At 41.6% G+C, this 11662-nt stretch overlaps 1 protein-coding gene across 2 annotated transcripts in view; it reads right to left on the bottom strand.

Annotated features, from left to right (window-relative positions):
• The window catches only part of TAB2 (TGF-beta activated kinase 1 (MAP3K7) binding protein 2), an 84893-nt gene extending 77730 nt beyond the window's left edge, over positions 1–7163 (bottom strand). For both annotated transcript variants that reach the window (XM_070796331.1, XM_070796332.1), the window contains exon 1: positions 6775–7163. The gene's annotated coding sequence lies outside the window, so the exon portion shown is untranslated. The remainder of the gene's footprint in view (positions 1–6774) is intronic.
• Positions 7164–11662: the final 4499 nt, after the last annotated feature.

The raw sequence follows: 11662 nt of genomic DNA, 5'->3' as shown, positions 1-11662 counted from the left end.
TAAATCCTACACTTTGTTACTCTTGCTTCTCTCTGTGGGACGTTCCAACCTCTACTTTATTATTTGGCTTCTGAGGCTTGTACAAGGACTGTGTTTTATTTTTTTTCTTAAGTGAAACAAGAATGCCATTGTCTTTAATAAGGCAATTAAAATATTACAAATTCTTAAAATGCCCTTATCTATGTTGTACCTGTTTGTGGATAAATCAAGACTTTCTTTCTGAAGCCACTCAAGCTGACACCTTGTAGTAGTACCCCTTTCCAGTGGTAGGCTTTGTTACAGTTCAAAACAAGCAAAATCCCACAAGAGTATAAAAATATTCAATTGCAGGTATTTCTAGATCATTTCTAAAACAAATTTGAATATCAAGCAATTTGTTTCTATACATCTTCAAAAAAATTTTGGCTTTTTTTTAAGCCAAGAAATAATTTATATAAATAATTTATATAAATGACTAAAGATCTTAGACCTTAGGGAAGTTTTCAGTTTTAGGAAAGCTAAAATTATTACTGTATTCATTAGGCAGAGAATAACTTGCCACAGAACAGGAAAAAGTTGACTGATGCTAAGATTTAAACATTTGAAATACGGTTACTGGTAAGGGTGGGGTGGGGTGGGATTTTTTTCCCTTTTCTGTGAAAACACCAATATTCTCCACATCATAAGAATGTAAGAAATTGACTGAGCCATTTAATTTATAATGTCAGTATAAATCTACAGTTTCATTGAAATTGCCTTAGAGAGACAAACAAGAGATAAACTTGTCTTTTAAAGGTTGGTTAAGAGTGTAAAATTATGCCTGAATTATTTTTTCTACTCTGCTTTAAAAATTGCTATTCACTTTTTTACTTTAATGTCAATAACTTTATATGAATAGGTTCACAAATACTAATCTAGTTGTAAATAACTGATTTCTTTTCTTCCTTCTAATCTCTAGGATCTTTTTTCAAACTTTTGGCTAAACTGAAAGAAAAAAAAAAAAAAAGGCATTCGGAAGACTCTGTGTGATACCTCAGTCTGTGCTTAAAACAAGAGATTTAAAGGCTTAAGTCCAGCGCAAGCACTTTTCGAAATCAGAAGGTGATTACTACCAAAAAGAGCTGTGATAACAAAGGAACACTATCACTAAGAGTCGTTCAGCACTGAACACAAAGCATTTCTTGAGCTCCAAAGCACAGGCCAGGCACTGAAGATATGGTGAATTCAAGCCTGAAAGGAAAATGAGACATGGTCTGTCCTTGACAAACTCGGTTGAGTGATTTCCCAGGCTAAAAATGAGAAACAAATAACTGCAATGTGATCGACCATTCCACTCTTTCTTCAAAAAACTTATCCACAATTAGCATTATTTTCTCTTTGTAAAGTTTTCCTTAATATTTTGTGAATACTTTGGATTACCCCTATCACACAATAAAGGCATAATCATTAAAGAAAAAGTGAACATTTATTGAATACTTAGACTGCGCTAAACGTTTCACGGTGTTTCCACGGAGCCTATAAAATATTTTTATCTACTTCTCAAAATGCTGATATCCAGCTCATTAATAAGATCTGTCACCATGTTTCTTCATCATAAAGACTAGGTTTACTCCTGACAGCATACTGATTCAACAACATGTACAAACTCTCCAGAAAGTTTGACTACAAATTACAGCTGAGTTTTAATTAACCTTTCTACCAGAGAAGAGTGGTAACTGTTCAGATACAACGTGTATTAAACGATGTCCCCCACAGTGCTGTGAAAGCTTCTTGGAAGGGTTACCAACTTCAACTATGTCTGTTTTATAACAGAACTCCAGATAAGCAACAGACAAAAAAGTTCCAATTTATCAAGCCCCTTCTATAAATTAGATAATTTACATAAAATGTATAATTTATCATAACCTTATAGATACACTCATTTTACAGAGATGAAAATAAGCTCAAAGAGGCTGAGAAACTGTAGTTGATCTCAAATCACAAAGCTATTAAGCAGCAAAATCAGGATTCAAACCAGTATAGCAGACTCCAAGTTTTCTATTGAGCCAAAAAGCAGCTTTCTGAAGCACTACCAACACCAAACTTCTATTAATTAAAACTCTGAAGTATAAACATAATGTCGTTCCCAAGTTATGAAATATATTCTTAAAAGAAAAAATTTATGTATGGGAGTTTTTGTTTCTGAAATCAAATATAATATCCATTATGCAGTTTTTAAAAGAGCAGATAGGCAATGTCTGTTCCCCAACCCCCTTTTCTGTCTTAGGTTTCTCCACAGTACTTTTCTTTCCCAGACACACTTGATTTTCCTCATTTATTATGTCTTCCACTACTAAAATGTAAACTACATGAGGACAGAAATCCTGTCTATGTTATTCACTGCTGTCATCTCCAACATCTCCAAAAGCCCTGGCACATAGTAAGTGCTCAATAAATATTTGTGAACCAACAGAAAACTTGACACCCAGTAGGTATTCAACAAATATTAGTTTCTCTTTTCTTTTACTATGTAGGAAATACTAAAAAGGCTAATGTTAAGATATTAAAGGCCAAAAGAAATTTACCACTTCCTTGATACCAAATTTTGAGCTGAAACAGATTAGAAATCCAAGAGAATTTCTTGTTAAAGTAAAATGTTAAGGCAAATTGACAAAAGACACATTCAGCAAAGTTTGATTTAGAAGCACCCTCTATTGGGGTCTACATAAATTATATTTCAAACAAAGCACTTTTTAAAGTGCCAAAACTTAAATCAATTTTCATAGAAATCCTTTGTTGAAATTAATATTCACAATTTTGATTTGTGGCAATTCTGACGTCTATCTCCTTCCAAAACATCAACTTCTCAGCTGACACATTTTACTGGGCTTTTTAACAGGAGCCCATTCCTTTAAAGGATTCAGAAATTAGAAACTAAGCATATTTTGTAAAATGAGTCAATAAAAATCAGTCTAAATGAAATGAGCAACTTTAATGCTGAAGGCTAGTATTAAGTACTACTTAATACCAAACAATGTGTTTTAAGGAATGGAATACTTAGAAAAACTAAGAAAAAGAGAGCCATTCTTAATCTCTGACTCTATCAAGATCACAGGCAAGTTTAGTAGTTAGTTAACTAGAGGGAACATGGGCTTCCCTGGTGGCTCAGATGGTAAAGAATCCGCCTACAATGCAGGAGACCTGAGTTTGATCCCTGGGTTGGGAAAATCACCTGCAGGAGGGCATGGCAACCTATTCCATTATTCTTGCTTGGAGAATCCCATGGACAGAGGAGCCTGGTGGGCTATACAGTCCATGGGGTCGCAAACAGTCCGACATGACTGAGTGACTAAGCATATCACAAAGGGAACATAAAGCACAGTACTGGATACCCCTGAGTACTTACTCAGGGATTTTAGCTTTCTGATTAAGTCAGCGTCCTTGGTTCAGTGGTAAAGAATCTGCCTGCCAACACAGGAGATGCAGGTTCAATCCCTGGGTCAGGAAGACCCCCTGGAGAAGGAAATGGGAACCCACGCCAGTATTCTTGCCTGGAGAATTCCATGGACAGTGGGGTCTGGCAGACTACAGTCCATGGGGTCACAAAAGAATTGGACACGACTTAGGGAGTAAACAACACTCTGTCATTCACCATAAAAAATGAAATCTTAAAATACTATATAAGTATTCTGGAAATACAAGCCAGAGGCAAAGAAGAAAGAACATATGAATACATATGTTTAGATTTCATATGATTTCAGTCACCAAATCCTTATCATCTTAATACAGAGGATTAAAAATTACTTACTACTGGCATTCCAGCATTAAAGTTATGCATTTCATTTAGACTTTCACTTTGATTTTTATTGGCTCATTTAAAAAAATATGACACATAGACTGTGAGAGTCTGTCAAAAGATTCAGACCAAATCTCCTTAGAGCAGTTCAGATGATCACTTTCCTGTGCTTGGCACCCAGCACCATTCACATCTCCATTTTCCTAGTTGCCTAAAAGTGTTCATCTAATCCTCTACTAGCATCTTCGCCCCTATCCTCTTCCTCATTACTATTTTGCCCCATTTTCACATTTGCCTCTGTTATTATCTCATAATCCTTCTATTTTACAGAGTCCCCGTCTTAGATGGATCAAATCAAGATGACATAAGTGACACAATGGAAAAGTGCTACTATTGTTCTCCTTTGGGTCATGGGAGCCTGGCCAGGTAGAGATACAAAGGAACTGAAGCTTTCCTGAATTATAGTTTAATTCACAAATTTTATATGTTATAAAGATCATCAGGAACTTTTCCCCCAAAACATCTACAACAATGTAAAACATTGCCTTTTAACGTATGTTGATAATTGTTAAAAAAATAAAATTTTAGTCTTGAGTGTATACAATTAAAAAAAAACACTGTTTCAGAAAATTCACACATTCCTCATGGGACTTTTTTGGCACGGAAACCCACAAAATTTCATGTAAATGGTGTACATTACACCTATTTTGCACAGTGCCATATGTTCATAGATACATATGTCGATTTTATCCTAAATAGTATTTTGAGAAAAGAATTTTCCTTACAGAGAAATGTACAGAAGTATAATAAATTTTTATTTCCGTCAAGACATAAGACTAATCATTTTAAGACAGTTACCCAAGTGTAATGTGTTACTAATACTAAATGAGCAATACTCAGTAATAATGTAATTGGGATCTGAGTAATTTTTACTTTGCAGTTTAAAAACCTCCTGATTTCATTAGATGCAATAATTATATGCAAGTTTTAAAAAAGAAGGCAAGTGCTTCTTTTCAGTAAAGAGAGGACCAAATATAGGTGTTATTTCAATCAGGCCAGATTAAGTTAAAACATTTTTCAGAAAATTTCTATCAGATGAGAGAGGCTGTTTACACACTTAACAAGTTACAAAAGCACAGGTCGCACTGTGTGACAGTTCACTAAAGAGAAGTGAAAGGCATGTATTTCATCAGTGTTCCCTGAGAATAGTGTTGAACTCAAAAAAAGGTATTCCACTTGCCCAAAAGAAAAATGAAGTAACATAGTATATGCAGTAGATGACTTACTCATCCAATTAACACATTCAACTTTCAGTTGATCCTTTAAAGACTTAAATATTAAGCACCCTCTATTAGAAACTAGTAAGATTTAAGGGGGAAAAAAAAACCAACAGAAGTTCTGAATCACTGGAATTTTTATTCTATTTCCTGTTAACACGCTGATAGTGCCATCATTCAATATATTTGTTCCATACACTTTTTTTAAAAAGCTATAGATACTTTTTAAACTTGACCCTTTTAAAATTTGTAACTCATTTATCTAACAATTCCTCCCATTGTTTCTAATTTAAGTGCTCAGCCAAAGAGCACAACAAGATGAAAAGCATGTCTGTCTTTATTAGAAAATGTAATGGTTTCAAAATCTAAAGTTTCAAACTGGGATTAAAATCAAGCATGATTTCACTGTTACAAGGAATTCAGTTATTTTTAAAAAGGTGTCAATACTCTGCCACTGTACGAGGAGTGTGGTAAGCAGTAGTAGTGTAAAAACTGAAAGCAAAATTCTGTTCCATGCCCACCAAAATTCCCGGCCAAATCCGAAATTGCATAATGAGCGACATACTCTTTAGAGTGAGCTAAAGCACAAAGTGATTCCTTTCATAAAAATGTGAATCAACCTGACCTTAATAGTCTGACACTTTTACAAACCTACCTAAAACAGACAAAATGGATGCAAAATTATACTGCCTCACTGTTGCCTCAAATACGACCTTAGTGTTCAAGAACTTTCCAATGAAATAGAGCACTCAAAACAGCCTCGTACTGGCGACTCGAAATTCACGGACTCCTGAGAAACCCCCGGGAAGCTGCAAATTCCCTCCACCCTCCTGGAAACCCCTCTTATCAGAAACATTTGAAGAATTTCTCCACAACAATTAAGCTGACTTGAATAATGGAAACCTAACATCTCAAATATACTATATATGGAATGAAACATGGCCAAACACATAAATACGAACGCACACGGTCTCTGACACTGTGGTACACTACCCTGCTCGGGCCATCCCACAGCATCAGCCACAGAAAGATACACCTGTCACCTGTTCGGCGATACCCAGACCCTTCCAGCCTTCCTGCCACAACCACAGTCTTAGGGTTTGAGACTGATCGGACAGAAAGCTAGAATTATCTATCCACTGAAATCTAGGGGCCACAAGTTCCCAGAAGGGCTGGCTCCCCACTTGAAAAAAAGCTGCAGAAAACCAATATTGGAAAGGGAAACGACGATCTCCCCTCCACTAGCACCACCAGATTCCCTCGGTCTTTCCCTTCGCCCCGAAGTCATCTTGATTCGGGCCACGACTCTCCCCCAAAAGCGTTCTCCTTCCCCCAACCCCCATCTCACACGTGCCAAAGGGGCGGACCGGGGGGCACCCGTGCAGGCAGGGGCCCTCCCCACCCCCCTGGCACCCTCCCCCACCCGGGGCTCTCCCGGCGCCCGACTCCAATGAATCTCCCCCTCCCCCTACACATTTACTCCCCCGAGCCCAGGCCCGACCCGATGCTCCCCACCCCCGGCCGCTCAGGAGGACTTGGGGGGCCTCCCTCTCTACCTCGCCACTGGGGAAGGAAGGAGGCGGAGGAGAGGAAGAGTGAGGGGAAGAAGCGGACGCCCCGCAAGGGCCTCGCGAGTCGGCAGAGTCCCTTCCAGATGAAGGGGGGGGGGGGCTGGTGCGGGGAAATGAAGGGAGAGCCGGGACTGGGGGGTCCCGCCGAGGCCCGGCAGCGCTGTCCGCTTACCCTTCGCCGCCGCCGCCGCCGCTTCCCCCTCCTCCTCCTCGGCCGCCGCCGCCGCCGCCTCTCCCACTAGGGCAGCCGTCTCCACCGTCGCCGCCGCCGCCGCCTCCACCACAGCCGCCGCCAGCGCCGCCGCCGCCTCCGATTCCACCCGGCAGGGGGGACACCTCAGCCCTCCCTCCCTCCCCGCTCAGCCCCTCCGATCGGCCGCCGCCGCCGCCAACTCCCTCCGGCCGCCGCCGCCGCCGCCGCCGCCGCTCGTGGCTGAGGGGGAGGGGAGGGGGGTCGGGCTGGGTCGCCCCGCCGGCGGCCGCTGCAGATCAAAAACGATGGCTGGGTGGCGTCGCCGCTCCCCGTTTCTCCGCTCCAGCTCGCTCGGCCTCCCTACCTCCCTCGGCCCCCACCCCCCGCGCGCTCGCCTGCCCTCCCCCCACCCCCCCAGCTCTCGCTTGCTCTCGCCGCGGCTCCGCCAGCCCAGTGCAAATCAAAATACTGTCACACAATATGGCGGCGCGGCCGCCGGCAAACACCGCGAGATCTGCAGCCGCTGCTGAGGCGGCGGCTGTGACGAGGCCTTCCCCTAGTCGGGTGGCGGGGGAGCGGCCGGCGGCGGCAGCAGCAGCGGCGAGGGGATGCTCTTTCTCCGCCCTGTACCCCTCCCCCGACACTCGCAGCCTCCACGCCCGCCCGGCGAAGGCTGGAGCGAGGAGGTTGCTTGGCCGCCCGGATAGGCGCGGGCGGCCGCCGGGGCTGTGCGGGAACGGGCGCCTAGGCAAACGGCTCCGGGAGGGCCCGGGATCCTACTTTTGAAGTTTTATCCCGGCCGCCGTTACTTGGAGGGGTGTGTGTGTGTGTCTGGAGGGAAGGAGCAGGTTTCCACTCCCCTCCCGCCCCCAACGGGGGCCGGTCGCAGTTTGGGTTGAAAGGAGAAAAGACCTCCGCTCCCCGCGGCTCGGCCCGTCCGGAAGCGGGCGGCGAGACCTGCAGGGCAGCCGGCCTCGCTGCGCGGGAAGGGGGCCCCGAGGTCCCGGCCGGGGGCGGACCGGACGCCGCGGCCGCCCCGCGCTTGCTCCCGGCCCGGCCGCCGAGGGCGGCAGGTGGGCCTGCGGTGGAGGAGGGTGTGCGGCGGCTGCGGGGCGGAGACACACCCCCTCGGAGGCCGGCGGCTAGGAGGCCTCAGGCTGAGGCGGGTGACCCGAGCGGGAGATCGGCGTAGTCCCGAGGACGTGCGGGAAACGTCCTAAAAGGCTCGGAGCTCGCAGCTTCGAGTCTGGAAAAGAATGTTGGGCTCTTGAGTTTTCTTGAGCGCTGGAAAGAAAACCCAGTGTAAATGCTGCGAGGGTTTTGTTGTTTCGATTTTATTTTAATTGCACGTTCCTAGAAGTCCTAGAAGTTGAGCCAAAGACACTTTTACTTGGGGGGTGAGGGCGGGAGGAGAAGGAAAAACTTGTTTCTATCTTCTTAAAGAAATATTTGTTTAATTTCCCCCTGAAATAAAACGTGTTCAACACTCACACATTTCTCACAATGTAAGATATTTATTTAAACATTCGGCGTTTTAATGGTGTCCAAAACACTACAGCATTTTTTTTTTTTTTGGTCCCTGTCCAAAATGTCCATCTCCCTGCCAGTTTCTTGAAACGATTCTTACTCCCCAGAAAAATCCTCCAGAATGAGCGCTGTGGTTACAGCCAGAGCCTTTAAGCGCGTGTACACACACACACACACACACACACACACACACACACACACACACACAGACACCCCTTTAAGAAGTACAGGCTTCTCTACACATACACATACACACACACACACACACACACACACCCTTTAAGAAATACAGGCTTCTCTACGGTTACAGCCAGAGTCTTTAAGCATGTGTAGAAACACATACACACACACACACATTCTCTGTGGTTAAGGTACTTTCGCCAGTATCATTTAAAAATCCTTGAAATATTGGGATAGGACACCAGTTCAAAACTTTCCTCACATCAAAAGCCGAAAGTACTCATTGTTACGTACTATATCAGAATATTTTTCTATTGTCGATATCATTAAGAGGAGTAAATTAGGATTAAAAAAATGGGAAGACTATAGTTTTAATGTGTTCAATGTTGGATAATGAAAAAGATCACTGAACCTTAATACTTTACATTAGTTCTCTCCGAGGAACTATTTCCATACTAAATGTTAAATTAATTGATGAAATGAGTTTAGAGCAATTGAATCCATTATTTAATAAGTTTAAGCAAAACCACTATAAAATATAGAGCCAACGATTGCTTTTGATATGGTAGAATTACGTATTTTATCCAAACTGTTGTTAGAAATTTAATGAAATAAATATACACATTTTAATAGAACTATAATGTTTTATAATCTTAGGAATACAAATAAGTATGAATAGCTCAAGTCTAAGAACCAGTGGGTGGCAGAGAAGGTATGTATAACAATACATCCTTGAAGCAAATGCCGAAAAGCTTTAACCTGGATCTAATGATGAGAAGTATCAAACCCAGATAGAGGAAAATTCTACAAAATAACTGTCCTGTATTCTTAAAACACTGTCAGTGTTCTGAAAGCAAAGCAAAACTGCAGATTAAAGGAAACTAAAGACCTGACAACTAAGGGCAATTTGTGACCTTGAACTGGATCTTTTATTGGGGGAGGAAAGTGCTATAAAGGACATTATTGGGATATCAGTGTGGGTGGAATATGAACTATAGATTAAAGTATGGTATCCATTTAAGTTTCCTGAATATATTATGTATGAGACTATCCTTGTTCATAAGAAAACACACTGAAATAGTAAGGGATAAAGGAAACTTATGTATGCAATTTTTCCTCTAATGGATCAGAAAAAAGAAATTGTAACCCTTATACATATGTACACATTTCTCACATATCCCATTCACATATACAGAAAGATTGATAAAAACCGATGAATCTAGGTAATTTTTTTTTCCACCGAAGAATCAGTTTTATTTCTGTTGCAGTTCAAATATGATGGAAAAGTGGTTATCTTCTAAAACAAAGAAAATAAGCCATAACAAAGGACTAATAAAAAGTGAGATTTCCAAAATACAGGAACAGATGGATTCCAAGAAGGATCATTCACAGGATAAAAGAGAAGATACTTTCTTTTTTGGAGTTCATGACAACATTATAGCTTATTTTTCAAGGATGGTTTAACTGTTGTCATGCTGGAAAGTGGGAGTCTGGTTTTTTGGGGGTTTTTTTGGTAGTAAAAATCATAACCTTAAATTTACCATCTTAACCACTTTTAAGTGTACAGTTTAGTAGTGTTAAATATATTCAGTTATTGTGAATATCTAGAACTTTTTTCATCTTGCAATATTGAAACTCCACCCACTAAACACTAATTCCCTCACTCCCTTCCCACAGCCCTTGGCCACTACATGGTTATTTTTAAATTTTAAAATATGTTTAAATATTTTTTAAAAACTTGGTGAATATGGGAATTTCTGTACTATCCTTGAAATTTTTCACTATATGGAATTACTGAAAAATAAAACATTTGAGCTTTAAACTGCAGAGTTCCTTACTTAACCAAAAGAAGGAATATTGTGAGATAGAGAAATAGAGATACTCTTGCACAATGAAAGAGAAAGAGAGATATCCTTTCACAATGGTACCAGCCATCTTTCTCAGTAACAGATGGGAGTTTTGGTCATTCAACTTTTCCTTCTTCTCTCTTATTTAAATTACTTAAATTTGGAACAAAAATAGTTAGGAACCCTTATTTATTTAGTAAATGTGATATCCATAATTAGTGATCCAATAAATATGCAGTGTCTATTATCCACAAGGCTCTGTGGAGAAAACAAGAGGGAACAAAACATACTGTGCCTTTCAGATGCTCTCTCTAATGATTACAGAGATAAAACAAGATACAATCCCTGTAGGACACTCAAGAGCCTTTTAGTCTAGTACTGTGTAGCCACTAGCTACCGGTAGCTATTTACATTTAAATTAATTAAAAGGAAAAATTCAGGCCCTTAGTTGGATTAGCCACATCTCAAGTGCTCATTAACCATCATCACAGAAAGCTCTATCGTACAGCACTGGTAGTAGACAAGAATAGTACACTGTATAAATACCAATAACGTCAGTACAAAGTAGACAGTAATAAACACCACAGAAGTTTAGAGGAAGGAGAGACTACCTTGCATAGACTGGCAGTAAGGGAAACATCAGGGACAGTTTCCAGAAGATTGTGTATAAGCAAGTGGAAATGGAGCAAGAATATTTCAGACAGAGAAAATGTGAACAAATTGGGGAAAAGAGAGGTATATTCAAGGGACTGTGCTTGTGCCTGTGTGTGCTAAGTCGCTTCAGTCCTGTCCGACTCTGTGTGACACTATGGACGACAGCCTGCCAGGCTCCTCTGTCCATGTGATTCTCCAGGAAAGAATTCTGAAGTGGGTTGCCATGTCCTCCTTCAGGGGATCTTCCCAACCCAGGAATCGAGCCCATGTCTCTTGGGTCTAACCTGCACTGGCAGGTGGAATCTATAGGGGTGTGGTGGTGGTGGTTTAGTCACTAAGTCGTGTCTGACTCTTGTGAACCCATGGACTGTAGCCTGCCAGGCTCCTCTGTCCATGGGATTCTCCAGACAAGAATACTGGAGTGGGTTGCCATTTCCTTCTCCAGGAGATCTTCCTGACCCAGGAATCAAACCTGGGGCTCCTGCATTACAGGCAGATTATTTACCAACTGAGCTACAATAACATAGGGGAGTACAAAACCACAAATGGTAAGTTGCTAAGTTTGGATTAATCTCTAGGCAATGGGAAGTTACTAAAGGTCTTTGGACAAGACAAAAGATATGATCAAATAGTTCTCTAGGAAGGATAATCTAGCAGCA

This window comes from Bos indicus, chromosome 9 (assembly GCF_029378745.1).
Source record: "Bos indicus isolate NIAB-ARS_2022 breed Sahiwal x Tharparkar chromosome 9, NIAB-ARS_B.indTharparkar_mat_pri_1.0, whole genome shotgun sequence".
Lineage (NCBI taxonomy): Eukaryota > Metazoa > Chordata > Mammalia > Artiodactyla > Bovidae > Bos > Bos indicus.
The sequence above is the reverse complement of the archived record's forward strand: the minus strand, read 5'-3'. Positions and strand labels throughout refer to the sequence as shown.